Consider the following 18,492-nt stretch of genomic DNA (forward strand, 5'->3'; position numbering starts at 1 on the left):
AGCCCATGGCTACTTGGACCCATCTCCATTCTTTAGTTACTGAGGCACATCTTTAGCAGATTTGGCATTTTTGTTATTCACCAAGTCCCATCCTAATTTTGACCGCCTCTGAAGAAGCCACAAAGCAGCCAGCCCATCTTGAAGTCATCAGCTTCCATTAACGGTTTGGGAAGCATCTGTTTGGAACTGACATGCTATTTTCCTGCCTGGCAAATCAGTAACAGGGTTGCGTTCTGTGCCCACTACTAACACACAGTACTTACAGATAGCATCAGGTGGATCCAAGTCTAAAAATACCCCTTCTCCCTCAGCATCTCCTCTTTTCTGCAGAATGACCTGGCTTACAACCGGAATTTCGCTTCCCTCTAAGACACTTACACATTTAATGCATCCTGAAAGATTAACCTATATTATACATGGCCAACAGTGTAAATGTTTCCTTTCCTGGCAAGAACTGTGTTATTGGAAATCATTTATTGAGATTTATGTCTTAACAGAGTGGAAGGTTGTTTTGCATTGTTAAGGTTCCGAAAAGCCAAGCTGGAAATTCTGGGATGGGGTTTATATCGAGATGTGGAGTCACTAGGATTGCCCCTCCCAGGGGTAGAGCTGTCTGTCATCCCATTAATATTTATCACGTGTGTACTACCTGTGTGTGCCCTACCTGTGCGCGCCTTCAAGAATACAGTCATGACTCACTGGCTGTGTGACCTTGGGCAAACTGACTTATCTCTTTGAATCCTAGTTTCCTGTCTGCAGGATGGGCTGATAATAATGGCACACATTTTATAGAGTTGCTAGTAAGACTCATGGACTTGGCCCAGAGCCAAACCCACCTCCTTGTAATTCCAAATATAAAAGAACATTTTGTAAGAAGTAAGTTCTCTGTTGCTGAAAATGGCTTGGCAGAGACTGAGAAATCGATCAACAGATTTGCTGAGGGGATTCCACTACTGAAAGAGAGGAGGAGATTTGCCCATTTAGCTTGAGAGTCTAGGATTATGTGCTGTCTTGATCTGGGAAGAAAGTAAAAGTATATATCCTGGCAGGTGAAAGGCAGAAGGGATTATCAGAGACCTAACACAGAGTCAGCAATGTGGTTAGAGCTTAATTATTACAAAATTTTGTTCTCTTTTAGTTCTGGAGGTAGGATGTTCAACACCAAGGTGCTCAATAATATTAGTACTTAGTGAAGACTTGCTGAGATGCCAGCCTAGGACAAGGTACTAGGGACACATAGATGAGTGGTCCTGTACATCTGTCCTAGAGGAACTGTGCCTCCAAATGTCTAATCTCATCATGAAGGACTTGAGGGGAGGGGAGACAGTGCAGAGAAAAGAAAGAGAGCTAACATTTGTCAAAGACCTGCTATGTACCAAGCTTTGTTAGATACTATTATCCCCATTTTAGAAATGGAGTCTGAAGGAGGCTGTGGTTTAGTCAGTGTCTCTTATCAGTCAGGATGAGCTAGGTTATCCTGTAGCAACAACCATCCCCAGAAACTTCATGGCTGAAAAGAAAGGTTTATTTCTTGTTCACACTGTACCTGTCTTGGGGCAGCTACGGGACCTGCTCCTTGTTGACTTCCTTCTTTAGGAACCTTGATGTTTGCCATGCTAGAGGGAAATGGAAATGGTAGAGCAAGCATTGGCTCTCAAAGTTCTCATTCACTGGCCAAAGCAAGTCACCTGGCCATACCCACCTTCCAGGAGGCAGGAATATCAATTCTACCACCTGCCTGAAGAGCAAGTGCCAAAATGCTGGTGAATAACCACAGTGGGTACCAGCTTCTTGGCAAGTGGCATGGCCAGAATTCACACCCAGGCCACGCTCTCAAGTCCACACCATTTCCACTTGATCACGTGGCCTGGGAGGTGAAGGGAGGCCCAGGATTCCAGAGCCTGCCAACGCTCTGACTTCTGCAGTGAAAACTGGTGCCACCTTGGTGACTGCCACACTCTGTGACCAGCCTCCCTTTACCTGCTGTATCCCTGAGTACCATTGGTCATACTTGTTGTCCATGTTCTTCACGAGGAATTTGCCCACAGGCAGCTAGCCTTGGCAAAGGCTTTGGGTGGCCTCCGTCCCTCGGTTCCAGGAATAGAAGGCTCGCCTGTCCCATGGACCAGGTGTAGTAAGAGCTCATCAATGAGATGGTGATCTGAGGAAAACAAGAGGGTGTGAGGGATGTAAAAGCACCCAACAGGCCAAAGAAAAATCCTCCGGGAAAGTTGCTGTGTTAATCAGCTCAGGCTGCCCTAATGGATCCACAGGATGGAGGCTCAAACAGCAGGAGCTTGTTTGCTTCTAGTTCTGGAGGTTGGCTGTTCAACATGGAAGCCTTAGCAGGGCTGGTGTCTGGTGAGGCCTCTCTTCCTGGCTTGCCGACAGCCACCTCCTCTCTGTGTCCATGCACGGTCTTTTTCTTTGCACAGGAATGGAGAGAGTGAGCTCTGGTGTCTCTTCCTTTTCATATAAGGATACAATTTTATAGGTTAAGGACCTGCCCTTAAAACCTTAAAAGCTTTTTTTCACAGGCCCCATCTCCAAATACAGCTGCCTTGGGGATTAGGGCTTTGGTGTATGTATTTGGTGAGAGGAGGACACACTGCAGTCTCTGGCAGCAGCAAATAATTTTCACATGTGAGTTATGCTGGAGGAGGTGGGGGACGTGGCTTTGAGGCGCCAGCCCCCACAGTAATGTGTCCGTCATCCACGTCACCTCGAGGGCTCAGTTGCCAGATCGACATAACAAACGAGTGGAGTGCTGGGTTCCCTGCACAGGGGCGGGCTGGTGCAAAGCACACTTTTGTTCCTTTTCCCCTCTCAGCCTGTCTCTCTGTGGGCCGTTCTCACCTCACAGAACTGCTGGGATAATCAGAAGAGGGAAGGTTCAGGAACGTGTTGAAGAGCTGAGGGGCCTCAGGGCTTTTCGCCATCGCTCCGCCCCTACCGCGTGCCCCATGCAGAGGCTGGGACACGGTAGGATAGTGGGCGTGTCTGAAAAGAATGGTGGGGCGACAGAGTAACAACTGGACAGTGAATAATGTGCTTGGTGAGTTGGAGGTCCTTGGCCCAGCCTGAGCCAGGACAGCTTAGCCTTGACCTTGGGGAGAAGCACAGCCAGAGCAAGCAGCTGGTGTGGGGTAAAAGAAAGACAGTGAGCTCGGGGGACAGATACATGAGTTCAAATCTCAATCCTCCAAATTTCCTACGTCTGCAATGTAGGGCAAGTCCTTAGCCCGCCTGCGTGCCCTGCTGTCTTGGTATCTACAAAGAGGGAGTACCAGCCCCTTCTGTGTGCAGAGATGGGGACCAGAGTCCAAAATGTTTAACCTGGGGAGGGATGCCATACTCAGCAGTGAGTGCTTGGGGATATGGGTCCTGACCTTCCTTGGGCCTCCCCTCCAGGGCTGGGTCTTTAAGTGGTGGATACTGTAGACTTGCCATCTTTGGTCCTCAACCTGACTCCTGATGAGAGGGTGTTTACATTTGACTCATGACTTAATATCTTGTCCCCAAGAGGAGGCTGTCTCCTTCAGGCCCCTCCAGCTATGCATCATTGTAACGGCCTGCGTGGAAGTCACTGGGAGAAAAACCGTCCCTTCTTCCAACTGTGGCCTGCTCTGGTGTGCAGCCGGTGTCTGACAAGGCCTCCCACACAGTGTCTGCAGGTGCTTTGCTCCAAGCCCCGCCTGAAGGGCCGGGGCTCCCCACTGCTGCGGGAGTGGCTGGACAGCAGTTCAGTTATTCCATCATCCTCTCTTGACTACTCTTCCTCCCTCATCATTATTCCTGCGGGACCATGGGTCATGGGTACATGACCCCCTCTGGGCAGAGGCCCAGAGACTCTGCTGGAATAATGGATTTGCTTAATGGTGTTTGCAGTCTGGGCGCTTGGGAGCACCATCAGGATGCCCTCAGCCATCTGGGGGGCCCAGCTGGCTTTTTAGTCGTATTCAAACTAAGTGTCTCTGAACACCCACTGCTGACTGAAGCTATTCTTGGCAGTGCATCTGAACATCACAACCTAACCAAGTCTACTCTTTGTCGTATGCGTGATGAGCATTTCCTGTTCATTCACGCAGCACGTTCATTGAACACCTACTATGTAGCTTGGAGTGCACAAGGCCAATTTGCTTTCTAGTGTTAATAAAATATAAACTGTCCCCTGTCTCTTACAGGCTTATGGAGGTAAAGAAACAGATGCATTATCTCATTCAATGAAAGAGAAGGGAAGGCATTTTGGGAGCCCAGAGGAGAGACATTTATTAGAGCAGGGAAGAGTTGGGAGGGCAATGGGGACGTTACGTGGGCTTCCCAGAGGAAGTCCTTCCTAGGCTGGGTCTTGAAGGATCTGCAGGACCTAGACAAGCAAAGGATGGCATAGTGGGGAAGGGTGAGCAGGCAGAGGTGACAGCATGGCTGAAGGCATAGAGGCATGAAGAGTCGATGGTAGGATATTACAGGCAGTATGGTTTTTCTAAGGCTGACAGATCTGTTCGGGGGTGTCAGTAAAAGACAACGCACTGGCTTCCCCTGGCAGGGGCTGCTTCCCTTTTGTGACTGTAAGAATGCATTTCTGGCTCCCGCCAGGTAGCTCAGGTTGTTAGAGCATTGTCCTGATACACCAAGGTTGTGGATTCGATCTCCAGGCAGGGCACATACAAGAATAAACCAATGAATGCCTAAGCAAGTGGAACAACAGATGGATGTTTCTCTCTCTTTCCCTCTCTCTCTTTCTCTCCCCCCTTGCCTCTACTGCCCCCCTCCACTCCACCGCTTCCTCTATGAAAAAATAAAAAGCATTACTTTGCAGAAAGCTGTGGGTGGTTTCTTAGGTATGAACCCTAGAGCCTATCTGAGGAATGGGGTGGCCTTTTCATCCAAAGAACTGAGCATGACCGCCAGTTGGCAATGGCCAATACAGTGGTGTGTCTCCTCCCTAGCCCTGGTCCCGAGTTTCTGGCCCAGGCCTTGGACGCCGGGGGGAGCTCTCTTGGCACCCCTTTCCTGTTCTGCCCTGTCTCCCGACAGCACAAAGCGGGGAGGCCATCTGTACTTGCACCTGTCCTAGCAAGTGGGGCCCACTGGCCCGAACGTCAGGGCTTGGGTTTCGGGGTTGGCTCAGCTTCTGTCTCTGGGTGAGACTGAGCAAATCACATTTCCAGTTCCCAGGGTGGGGGTGACACTAGATGGACTGTTTCCCCGGGCCTGCCTGCCCAAGATGTTATGCTCCTAAATAGATAACTAGATCCCTACCATAGATACAGTTTCATATGCTGTTAACTCTTCCCAGCAACCTGATTTTCGCCAAGTAACAGTTCATAAACCAGTAAAATATTTGACAACTTAAAAAAAAAAATAGGCAAGGGAGATCACAACTGTGTTATCCTGTCTTCTAAGATCACAGACTCTAGAGACTTGCCTGTTATTAATTCTATATAATTAAGCAAGTTACTTGCTTTCTCTAATCCTCATTCCCCCCCCCCCCCATCTGTTAATTGATGCTCCACGTAGTATCCACTGTGTAAGGACGGTGCTGGGCAGGGCTGCCCTGTGTGGTCATGCACTGCCCGGGAGCCTCTGGCTAGAGAGCAAACAGGGGCCGAAATGCAGCCCATGCTCCGCCCCTCGCCACGTGCCCTGCCCCATGTACCTGCACTGGGTCCCTTTCGCTTATTTTTGTAAAGGCGCAGTAGGGGCTGGCAGCTGCCCTGGTCCTTAGCACAGTGTCTGGCCCAGGAGTCCTCATTTTATTTACTACTCTTTTTAGGAGGAAACTAATGTTTGGGGACTTACTAGAACCCCAAACATTTGCTTCCCCCTCTGCAAAGTTATGGGCATGAACTTGTTTGTCCCTGACAGTCTCATGAGCTTGGACCATCTATGTGATTTCGCATTCCAAGGTAGGAGACCTGAGCTCAGCTCTGAGATCTATTAGGTGTTTTCTTCCCCGGCGTGTGCGCAAGGCGATTTGGCTACTGAAGCTTGGGGTTGGTGGGACTTCCTGGCTGCATCAGCCAGTCTAATGGAGAGAAGCATCTTTCTCTACCCGGGTTTGCTGCCACAGCCACAAGGGAGGCATACGAATGTGTCTTGGTCGCTGATGGAGATATAATGGAGATATAATTCTCTTTTTTATTGGTCAGGGGCACTAAGGAAGCCAGGAAAGAGAAAGGGCTGGTGGGTAAACTGAGAGGAGGGTAGTCTCTTTCTCTAGCCCGTGCCCACAAAGAATTCTACCCGCTTAAACTACCCAACCTATAAATTTATAATAATTCATTTCCAATCCCCATCTTTCCTTTCCTCTTTTCTCTTGTTGCACAGCTTTTCTCAAATAAAGCCCGAGGCTTGAAGTGGGTTAAAGCAGAGCTGTCAGCCTCAGTGACTCAGGAGACATCCTGGCAGAGCTTGGTCTGGCTGGCTGCCCAAGTGCTTGGCCTGCCTCTGAGTCCTGACTGAAGGCAAAGGGACCCTCGCCGGGCTTGGGCTCCAGTCCTGTGTTTGGTGAATCATGGCCAAAGTGGGCCAATTAGTGGGATCTGCCTCTGGTGGAGTGGCGAGGCCTGCCCGCTGGGGCACGTTTCCCAGACTTCCTCCTCATTAGCCTGGACCTGTTCTTGGGCAGCAAGAGGAACAGTGCTTTGATCTCTGACACTTGCCTCCATCCACAGGTCCCAAAGCCACTGAGCCTGTTCTTCTCCCTCTTTTCCAAAGACCAAGGCGTGCAACCTGCTCCATTCTCTCCAGTGCTTTTCCCACTGTGCTCTCAAATTCCCTACTTAGCTCTGAGCATGCGTGTTCTGGCTTAGTGCAGAGACAGACTCCAGTCCACCCCATTACTTCTCCATCCTCCTTTCCCACAGGGCCCAGCAGAGTGGCAAATCGAAGACTTAAAAGACTGATCCATTATGGTTGTAGTGGATAGATTATTCCCAAATCTTCCCTCCCTCCTTCTAACAGGATTATGCATCCTTGTCATATGACTTTGCTGTGTCTTTTTCTAGGAAAGATGGTGTTTGCCTCTGTCCCTTTGACTTTGGGTATGGCCATGGGACTTACTAGAGCCAATAAAATACTAATAGATGTGACAAAATCCCAAGCTGTCATTGTACTTGTATGGTTTCACTCAGAGTCTTGCCAATTGCTATGAGAAGAGAAAGCTCAGATTAGCTGTTTGCTGATCCTGGAGAGAGAAGTAGGATGACTCCAACTTTCCCTTCTCCCCCAAAGTCAGAAATAGAGCTTCCCCAGCAAATCTGCAGAACAAAGAACAAAAATTGCTGATTGTACCACTGAGAGTTTGGAGTTGTTTGTTACACAGCGGTTTTGCAGAAAACAGCTGATTATCATAGGGATGAACCTGGCACTGCAGCTGTGCCATTTTTTTTTCCAGCTCTATCAGGTCCTAGGTAGACACAGTAGGAATCACAAGAACTGTGTGAAGATGGAAGTAGGGAGGATAAACCGGTGGCTCTTGGGGCCTGGTTGACGCTCTGCTGCCAGTCTGGATCCAGACTCCCACGTTCAATCTACCAACTCCAGTGAAATTGACTGCCAAGCTGTAGGCCAGGCCTATGGGTGCAATCTCTCAATTTTAAAGTATTGAATCAAATTTGTGTATCACTCTGCAGGCAGAACAAAAACGCTTTTGACCAGCCCACAGATTATCAGCTGGCAGCCTCTGGTCTGTCTACCCTGAATGTGTGTGCCCCTTCTCTGCCCTTGGCATTGGCTGAAATTCTCACGGAAGGATCCAAGGATGCAGAATACCTGTCAGCCTAATGACCTACCCTGTCTCCTGGACTGTATTCCTTTGGTGCTACTGACATAGTTCCGATTTGACCAAGAGAGAGCACTGAACTGAGAACCCGGAGTTCTGAGTTTGGGTTTGAATCCTCTGCTAGCTTGACTTGCTGTGTGACATCAAGTGAGTCACTTTCTCTCTCTCTGGTGCTTAGTGTTTTCATCAGCATAATGGCCTCACCGTTTACAAGCTGAGGGACTGGGAGTGAATTACTTAACCTCTCCAGGTATTAACATCCTCAGGCATGAAATGGGACCCCGCTGCTCACCCAACAGGGTTAAAGGAGGAGTGGATGAGATGATGAATGAAGCCCAAGCACACTGCCTGGCACAGTGGGTCCAGCGGGTGTTTACTGGGGCCCCTGCTGCTGCTCATGATGAACAATGATAAATTAAAAAAACATGGCCCTCTACCTGGACCCAGGGAACAAAAGGTGGTGCACAGAATTCTGGGGCAGCGATTCCACCTCCAGCAGAAATGCCCTGTGTTCTGATCCACACCCGGTCTGGTACCTGATGGCCTGCACCAGCCTTTAGTCGCTGCCCAGCCCTGTCAGGCCCCCATTAGACATTCTCTCTTGGTTTCCTTGCCCACAGCCAGTTTGCATGCCTGTCCCGCATGCTTGGCCCCAAGGCTGTGCCTTTCACAGACTGGCTGATGACAGAAGCCTTGCCTTGATTTCCGACCTGCAAGATGCTCTGTAAGGAGTTGCCTCCTGGTGCCAGCGTGGTGCTCATGTAGGTTTCTAAATCCTGAAGCACCCGGGTCTCCTTTCCCAGGCCAGGACCAAGAGTCAACCGTTGGGTGAGAAAAGGGTCTGCACACTGCCACAGCCATCAAAGAGCCTGGGGAATGGGGCGAGGGGAGTGCAGCAGCTGATTTCCGAGTACTGTCACAGGTTAGCAGGCCATCTCTGGACAGAGACTTGCTTCAGACCATCCTGAAAGAAGAGGGAATGACTGGCTCATATAACTTGCAAGGTCAAGGGTTGAACCAGGGTCTCTTGGGCATTGTCATCGCTCTCTCTCCCTGTCCTTCCATCCCCATCCCTTCTTGATACCATCTAAGAGTGCCCACCATGCCTTTGGAGAATATGATTGGCAGTAACCCAAACTGAAACAGGACAGCCCTTCATTTCCAAGGAAGGAGTCTGTCAAATTGGCTCCTCTTAAGCCAATCACTTTTTCTGGGGGATGAAGACCCAAGTTTGGCTGGGCTGCCTATACACCTATCACTGCCTCAAGAGGGTGTGAGGTATGCAGTCCCCAGCATTTCCCGCAGAACCCCACAGCAAGGGTGGGGTGTGGCTCTCCAAAGGAGATCAGCTGGGCTGCTACAAATGCCCTGCTTACCCCGTCCAGGTCATTGTGCAAAAGCCTCAAGTCACTTTTCTTGGTTCTTTATAGATTTCATATGACGATGTGGGGTGGGGACGAAATGCCAGTGGGGTACTTTGTGGTAGGAATGATAGATATATATTGTCAAAGGGAAAGGGGAACCAGCTGGATTCGCTACACCAGTGACATCTGGGATAATGAAAGAATTTACATGGATTTGCATATGAGCAGAATTGTCTGATACACTTGTATAAAGAGCAGAGGCTGGATGTTGTATAACACAGTAGACCCACTTCGGTGTCGAATGCAGGTGAAAGGGCTCTTGCTTCTAACTGGGAGTGGGTCAGCCAGCAGCACATTCCTTGCCTCTGGTCTGTCTCCCCACTTCATTCCCTCCGCGGCTCCCCTTGTTTCAACCTTGTCTTTGCCCATCTGGACTCTGCTCTCCTCTTTGACCTCCCACCTCCTGCCGGCTCCCTGCTGTTCACGCCCCATAGAGCTGTAGGTGCAGGTCCCTCCTTACAGACCTCTGCCTGTTCTCATTACCCAAATGAGGTTTCAGCAACTTTTTTTTGGTTGTTATGCACAGCTTTATAAGCTCAGGTTTGCATTCAGATCCAGACTGAGAAAGCACAGGATGGAGTGTGATGGGCTTGGATTTGAGTCTTGTTGCTGCATTCTATGAGCCATGTGATTTTGGACTTGACATTTGCCCTCTGTGGGGCTCAGCCCCCTGTAAAACGGAGATAAAAATCTCTCTCTCTCTCTCTCCCCCACCTCCTTCCTGCTTTGTCTTTTTTCTCTCTCTTACCCTCCCTTCTCTCTCTTCCTTCTGTCTTCTTTTCTCTTTCCCCCCTTTTCCACCCCCATCTCTCCCTCCCCTACACACACACGGCACAGTGATGTCTGTGAGGACTAAGGGACGGACAGCGCAGGTCAGAGCACCCAGAGCGGCCCACCGCCGTGTGTTCTCCCCTGCCTGTCCCCTTGCAGCAGGACAGAGAATTTGTCTGGTCTCCTTTCAGGTGCTGACACAGAGCTTCTAAAACCCTTGGAATTTCCCAAGTGAGGGGGCATCTTTGTAATTTATGAGCCCCTTGGGTTAAACCTAAGTTTATGCCAACAAGTCGAAACGACTCATGATGGGGGCCGGTCACCAGAAAGACCAACTATGTGATTAAAGGGTTGGGGCTTTGAACCAGCCCACCTTCTGGAAAAGAAAGGAAGACTGGAGATTGAATTATCAATCATCCCTGTGTAATGAAACCCCAACTGGCAGGTTGGCCTGGAGGGTGACAAATCCTGATTCTGCAAGGAGAGGACAGGAAGGCTGTGTGTTGGGGACCATCCCATCCCAGACCTTGCTCTACATGTCTCTTCCTTGGCTGGTCCTCATCTGTATCCTTTATGATAAAACTGTAGTAATAAGGAAAGTGCTTCCCTGCATTCTGCGTGCCATCCTAGCGAATTATTAAAAAGGCAGGAAGTCATGGGAACCCTCAAACTTGCAGCCAGCAGAAGGGCAGGTGGCCTGGGGGCCCTACTTGCCACTGACCCCTGAAGTGAGGGCATGTCTTTTCATGAGGGCTGAGGCCCTTCGCGTAGCTGATAATGCCAGAATCGAGTGGCAGTTCACTGGGTGAGCTGCAGACAGATACGCCTCCACCAGACTGCCCATGTCTGGCTCTTCTCCTGTGACATCTCTTTCAGTTTGGTTTATTCCTCTGCTCCTTATGGGATCAGAAACTCTTATTGATGCCACAAAACCCACACCACAGAGGCCTAGCTTTCTCCCTCTACTTCTTATGGAAAATTCCAAGTACTTGCAGTTGGGGAGGATAATACAACGAGCTCTCATGGCCAGCTTCCGCAGGCTCCAACTTCCTGTTGTTCTCTCTTCTTTTACTGCCTTTACCTTTCAGCTTTCAGAGGCTCTTCATGGTCTCTGCAGAGAGGACCCAACATGCCATCTTGGGCCAAGGGACTAACCGCTAGGCCAAGGTCATCCTCCAAGGCATACCTGGGGTTTTGCTGCCGTGCATCAGTGACTTGTATACAGAGGAAAATGAAATGACAAATGCACTTACATAAAAGCTGAATTGGCACGACAAGCAGATTTACAGAGAGAACTGCGTGTCATTTGAAATAATAAGACCAGCATTGTTTGGAAGGCAGCAGATGGGGAAGAGCCACATCTCCTCAGCCAGCACTGGGGTTTATCCAATGACCTTGTGTTAGTTTGGCTCTCCATAAACACTGGGGTAGGCTGGAATCCACACCTGCTTTGGGGTCTGGATGTTAGCAAGGAGGTGGGCCTGAGAGGGGAAGTGAGGGCCGTGTGGGAAGGAAAGTGGTTTTAGAGTTGGTTTTTTGTTCTTTGTTTTTGGATGTATCCTCCTTTCTTTTAAAGGCTTTGCTCCACACTTTCTTCCTTCTCCTCTCTCTCCCTTCCCCTCCCCACCTTCCCCTCCCCACCTTCCCCTCCCCATCTTCCCCCTCCATCCCCCTCCATCCCCCTCCCGCCGGCCTCCCTCCCTCCCTCCCTTCCTTCCCACTCTCCCTCCCTCCCTGTCTGGAGCCCTATTTCTGTGCCAAAGATGGGCTTGATGATGGTGGTGGTGGTGGTAGCGATTGCGATAAGTAATAGCAAGTACTTCCATAGTATTCATCGTGTGGCAGGCACAGTTTCAAACGTTTCACATGCACTCGCTCAATTTTGTGTTAATCCCTTGAGGACAATTATTTTTTTTAAAGATTTTATGTATTTATTTTTAGAGAAAGGGAAAGAGAGGGAGAAAGAAGAGAGAAACATCAATGTGTGGTTGCCCATTGTATGCCCCCTACTGGGGACCTGTCCCACAACCCTGACTGGGAATCTAACCACCTACTCTTTCCTTCGCAGTCTGGCACTCAAGCCACTGAGTCACACCATCCAGGGCTGGGGTCAATTATTACAGTATCTGTTTTACAGATGAGGAAAATGAGAAACAGAGAGATTAGATCACTTGTCCCAAGTCACACAGCTACAGCTACTAGACTTGCAGCAAGGAATAAGGCACGTGGCTGCCAGCTTGCAGCGCCCCCTTCAAGGTGATTTCTAACCATCAAACAGAAGAATGTAGCATTCTCTGCACTGGGTGGGGCCAAAGTAGGTGTACAGTTGTTCATATGGAAAAATAGTACATGATTAATAAAAATTGTGCAAGAATAAATTCTGTTTTGCCTACTCACAACTGCAAATGTACTTGTGCCCCACCCTGTGTGTGTGTATGTGCTAGTGTGTGTGTTTCAGGGCAGTGCTTTTCAAACTCTTAACACATACACAAACTACCTGGGGATCTTGTTAACATGCAAATTCTGATTCCAAAGGTTGGGGCAGGACCTGAGACTCTGCATTTCTAACAGTACTGATGTGCTGCTGAGGTTGCTAGTCTGAGGACCACAGCTTGAGTAACAAGAGCATAGGTTAAAAGAGGTTCAAGAGCATGACCACCAAGTACGATGCATGGACCTTCATTGGTCTTAGAGTCAAAGAAATAAACAGAACTATGAAGGACAATTTGTAGTCTTCTGAAAGAAATAATTGGGGAAATTTGAATATGGGCTATATTAGATGAAACTAGAAAGATGTTAATTTTCCTATATGACTCTATAAGAGGATGCCCTTATTCTCAGAAGGTATGGACTGAAATAGTTACTTTCAAGTGGTTTACATACCACACACACACACACACACACACACACACACACACACAGAGAAAATGTATGAAACAATAATTAGTGATCAAATGAAAAGGGTACAGGAGTTCGTTGTACTTCTCTTTCTGCAGAAGTGAATGTCTTTAGAGGAAAATCTTGGGGAAAATAAGGTTGGAAGTAAGGAGCAGCGCTTTGGGCTGCTGGTAGGTGAGAGCAGGTGTGTCTTAGGAGTTCTGACGGCGAACCTGGGCGAGGGGCAGTTGGGGTGGTGCTCAGGCTGCAGTGCTTCCCACCCGCACCGCCTCCATGGCCCCCCTTTATTCCACAGGCCCTCGGGGGCTTGCAACAGACTCCAGAGCTACCTGGTGCTGAGCCTTCGGAGGCCCCATGAGGGAAATGGATTTAATTCTCAGGCCCCCGCAGGCTTAGGAGTCCCTGTCTGGGTCTAAGTCGGCTACTTGTCATCTGCTTGCTTTCCTGCTTCCAGGGGTTTGTCTCCGTAGTCTCTTCATGTTTGTTGGTTCACTTTTTTAATTTTCACGAAAGCTTTATCTTTTAGAGCAGCTTAGGTTCACAGCAAAATTAGGAGGAATGGAGATTTCCCACATCCATCCCCGCCCCCGCTCAGGCATGGCCACCCCCTGTGGTGTATGTCCCCTCGCCACCGATGTGGGCCATTGGTCCCAGCTGATGAATCTGCATGATTGCATCCTCACCCAAAGTCCATAGTTTCTAGCAGGGTTCATCTTTGGTGTTGTACTTTGATTGTAAACATCCTTTTACTGTCATTTCCTTGGGATTTGGGGAGGGAGTGAAAGTAAATGGGATATAAAACTCACTTTCCCAGAAATCACTTCCTTTTCTAATTAATATTTATCTCTCTCGCTGGCCCTGTCCTAGCCCCGTTTGTACAGGGAGGTCCTGCCTGCGCAGGGCACCTGGAGGCTCATGGCAGGGAGTGGTGGGGGGCGGGAGTAGGGGCTGTGCAAGCATGTGCCTTGGTTCTCTCTGGGTCCTAGGAACAGGGCACCCCCAAATGTGGAGTAGAGCAAGGGGCCTCACACCCCCGTGTCCCTCAGTCCCCTGTCTCCTGTTAGTCTCCTTCCTCTCTGCTTAGAATGCAGCAGCCTCTTCCCTCCCGGCTTGAGCGTGTGTCAGGATTCTTTTGTCCCAGTTAAATGGATTGGACATTTGTGAGGTATGTTTCGGTTTTGAAATTAATTGGCCTTAGACAAGAGGGAGAAACAAAACACGCACGGAGAACTGAGGCCGTGGTGGGCCGCCTCCGGTCGGTCGATTGCCGGCTGAAAGGCCTTCCCGTTCTGAAGTGGGCTTTCCGCTCTGTGAAATATTTAATGAAGGCAGGTTGCAGGCAGGACTCGAGAAGGCCTCTGAACCTATTTGTTTCCCTTCTAAAGGGCGCTGCCCTGGTTCTGTAACAAAGAGCCCAGATGTGCTGGGAGCTCCAGCCGTGGCTTCGGAGACCCCCGCGGGACATGTTCTCTCTTCTCGGTCAGGTGGGCCTGACCTCCCAGAACCGACTGCCGGGGGTGCTGTGCTGACCTTGCTTACGGGCATCGCATTGTCTCTGCAGAAGCTGCCTCTGGCTTTGTGATCCTCGGAATGAAACACTCCTTCCTGCTGTCTGCTCTGGATTGGCCGTCTTTGCACTTGAGCGGCTTTGTTCCCTCACTCTTACAGGGCAGAACAGAGACTGTCTCTGGGATGTGATCTTCCCATTCACCAGTTCACCCAATTCTGTTCCATTTAATTACCTCTCACCCAGTTTGGTTCTGAGGCACATAAAGCCACCCTAACTCCTTTTTTTAAAAATTTTTCTATAAGCCCCTTCATGTTGTTTCTTAACTTGCTCTTAAAAAGGGCATATTTCACCATCTCCCCAGGCTTCACTTTTGCCAGAGGACCTGGCCCCTTTCCTGACCCAGCCTCTCATAACTCAGATAAAGTGCCCTCTTTCTCAGACAGAAATTCAGCACATTACTCCCCAGCTTATAGCCCTTTACTGGTTCTACCACTATGAATAGAATAAAGTCCAACATAACCTACGCTGAGCATTCCCGAAACATCGATCCTCCCTATGGATCCAGGTCATGTTCACTTCCTGCCTCTCCAGACTGGCAGCCCATGGCTCCTGGGTCAGAATGCACATTTGAAAAATGCCACGCTCAGCTCTGTTCCCCATGTTTCACACACTGTGTCACCCCTTAGTTCACTCATGGGTAGGTATTGGGCACCTGCTGTGCACCAAGTATTCTCAGTCAGTGCTGCCTAACAGAAATATAACGCAGGCCACACAGATAATATTAAATGTGCTGGTAGCCATGTTAGGAAAGGTGAAAAGAAAAAGGTGAAATAATTTTCATACTTTCTCATTTAACCTGGTATGTCTAAAACATTATCATTTCAACATGTGATCCATACAAAAATATTAATGTGATATTTTACATTCTTTTTCTCTTAGTAAATCTTCAGAATCCCATATATATGTTGCACATTTCGATTAGGTCTGGTCACTTTCCCGTGCACATGCTCATGCTGTGGCTTGTGACTTCTGCATTAGACGGTGTGGCTGTGGGTGAGGGGGTCCAGCGGAGAGCAGGGCATTAGAATCCCTGCCTTCCTAGGGTTACACTCTAGTTAGGCAAAGAGACAATAAACAGCAAATCAACATGGCCTATGATTTTGGGTGGGCATGCCCTCTGTGTCACTCCATCCGCCTGCCCTAAGCTACTCAGTGCCGCCTCAAGTGCTACTTCTAACTTCGTGGTTAAGATCATGGGCTGGCACGTGTTACCTCATCTGCCCCTCCCTACCTGTGCTGGGCAGAATCATGGCCCCCCCCCGTGATGTCCACGCCCTAATCCTTGGGGCCTGTGAATATGTCATGTTACATGGCAAATGGGACTTTGCAGATGTGATTAAGGCTAAGGAACTTGAGATGGGGGAGGTTGTCCTGCATTATCCCGGAGGCCCCATCTGATCCCATGAGTGCTTAAAAGCAGAATACTTGTCCTGGCTGCAGAGAACCAGAGAGATTGGTAGCTTTTCACAATGGAGGAAGGTGGCCATGAGCAAAGGCAGGTGGCAGCCTCTAGAAGCTGGAAAAGGCAAGGAAACATTCTCCTTTTGAGTGTAGCCCTGATAATAACCTTGATCTTAGCTCAGTGAGACCTGTGTTGGACTTCTGACCTACAAAATTATAAGGTAATAAACAGGCTACTAAATTTGTGATAATTAGTTATCACAATAAATGGCATCAATAGAAAACTAATACAGTAGCCTTAGGAGTAAGTGATCAACAATTCACCTTTCCGAGAGCCAGGAGTTGGTAGTATCTACCTCGTGGGATTTCAGTGGGTAAAAATGAGATCACAGCTGTACAGCACTTAGTCCAGTGCCCGGCCTGTTACAAATGCTCACTCACTGTCAGCTGAAAGGATATGCATTGCTGTGGTTTCTCAAAGGGTTGGCCTGGAGCAGAGACTCTGGAAACATTTGTTGAATGAACACCGAGCGGCCTGGCCATCTATCACCACCTTCCACAACATGGTCGTCGGTGCCTTAGAAATGGTCTGCTCTGCTGTTTTCCAGAGTGTGGAGCCCTGGAAAACTTGAGTTGTACACAGTCAATTGTGCTTTCTTTGCATAGTCATGCATTTTCATGTGCATTGAGAAATTATGGCCGGCACATCGTGTCCATTGTTCACAGAAAAAAGACAAGAAAGTGAACCCATTTAAAACAATATTATATGAACACTGACACCCATAGTGAAGATGGTAGATAAGTGGCTGAAACCCTGATCTAGTCAGCTATCTCATTAGGAAATGGGGAGACTGAGGCTGAGGGAAGGAAGGTGAGGGGCAGACTGGTTGTGACTTCAAAACAGCTACATCTCTCTGCTCCCTGCCCAGTGCTCCTGCTCGTTACTGAGCTGTTTTGAGTTGGGACCCGCCCTTCAGATTCCTTAGAAACGAGTACTCTTTAAGCATGGATTTCCATGCTCAGTCTTTAAGCATGGAAATCTTTTCAAGTGAATCTGCCTCATGTTATAGAATTAAGAGGCATCCTCTTCTCAGTCTGATCCCTACTTTACTTACCTAGTTTCAATCAAGGACAAGGAAATGTGTGCGTAGAACCTTCGTATTAGTCTGAACTCTTTATGGTTGTTGAAGACTAAAATATGACTAAAGCCATCTTAGGCAGAGAGATTTTTATTGGCTCATGGACAAGGTAGGATTGGACAACCAAACCACAAGAAGGACAAAGGTAAACATGGGCTTTGGGCACTGGTCACATCGGGGGCTCTGCCATCTCTCGCTACTCCTCTCTTATCTCCACTTTTCCCTTCTGAATGACTGCCCAGTGCTCCTGGTCTTCATGTCTCAGTCTCACTTCTTCTGTTGCCATATATCAGACAAGGTCTGGTTTTGGTTTCCAGTCTTAATGTGAAAAATCCCAGAGAAGGACTCTGATTGGTTGGGCTTGGGTTGAATATTCAACCCTGGACCAATCAGATTGATTGGGCTTGAGTTCAACATCCAACTCTGTACCAGTCAGATTGGTTGGACTTGAGCTGAATGTCCAACCCAGGACCAATCAGCTCTGTTCAATGGAGATGGGGAGGTACAAGACTAAGGAAGAACAGGCTGCCTTCTCTCAAGCCACAGGATGCTGTTCTGCAAGGAAGGTGGTGGTGGGATGTGGTGGTCAGACTGACCGAGAGGCAACTTCTGGATTAGCTGTGGACCCGCGAAGCTTGCTTGTAAAGTTCAACCTCTGCTTCCTCGCTTACTGGTCTTTTTACCTCAGGAAAACTTCCAATTTCTCTAAGCTTCAGTTCTCTCATTTTTAAAAGAAGAAATTTTGATTCATATTTTGTAAGGTATTATGAGGATTGTGGGAAATAATAAGTGAAAACATCTACTGCACAATAGTGGATCAAGAAGTTTTTTCTTCCTTTTTTCCCAAGTGGCCAATTTTTCTCCTGGATTTTTGCTTAGGAAACAGATTTATCGGTTCATGATTGAAATCTTTCTCTTATTATTTCCCCCTGTTGATTGGAAAGAAGCAAAACTAGTGCCCTGCTATAGTTACTTCCAAGACTGGCTTTAAAACATACTGGATTAATGATAATTGGAGAACACCTAGGACATCAAAAAAATATGTAGGTCACACTAATAGCAACTGCTGAAATTCCTGAAATAAACACGATGGAATTGTCCAGGGAAATGAAATGCTAATTTAGAAAAATGCTAAAATGAATGGGGAGAAGATGGTGAAGGAAGGAACCTGCATCCTCTGGGGAAAGTGCCTCCGGAGGTTGGCATCCAACCATGGGTCACAAACCCTGAAGTTCTCACACACAGTCAAGAGTGGACTTCTGCCTTCAGAGGGGTCTCAGGTCTTCTCTGTTACAGTATGTCTGGCTGATGGCCTCCAGCATTTTATGGACTTCCAAGGACTGATCCAGCTGGGTAATAAGAATATAAAGAAAGGCCTTTCATAGTGAAAGAAATCCATCTCTCTGGGAGATGAGGAGAGTCTGGGAAACATCTGGGTCATGGAGACACTCTACCTGCTGGGGAAAATAATCAGATCCTGTCTTTAGAGTAGGCTTGGAGAAA

At 48.5% G+C, this 18,492-nt stretch overlaps 1 pseudogene; it reads right to left on the reverse strand.

Moving 5' to 3' along the window:
* The window catches only part of LOC129075141 (60S ribosomal protein L32-like), a 29,667-nt pseudogene extending 26,728 nt beyond the window's left edge, over window positions 1–2,939 (reverse strand).
* Between the last annotated feature and the right edge of the window lie 15,553 nt (window positions 2,940–18,492).

This window comes from Pteronotus mesoamericanus, unplaced genomic scaffold (genome assembly GCF_021234165.1).
Source record: "Pteronotus mesoamericanus isolate MK-2021 breed Mesoamerican mustached bat unplaced genomic scaffold, CSHL_Meso_final contig_52, whole genome shotgun sequence".
NCBI lineage: Eukaryota > Metazoa > Chordata > Mammalia > Chiroptera > Mormoopidae > Pteronotus > Pteronotus mesoamericanus.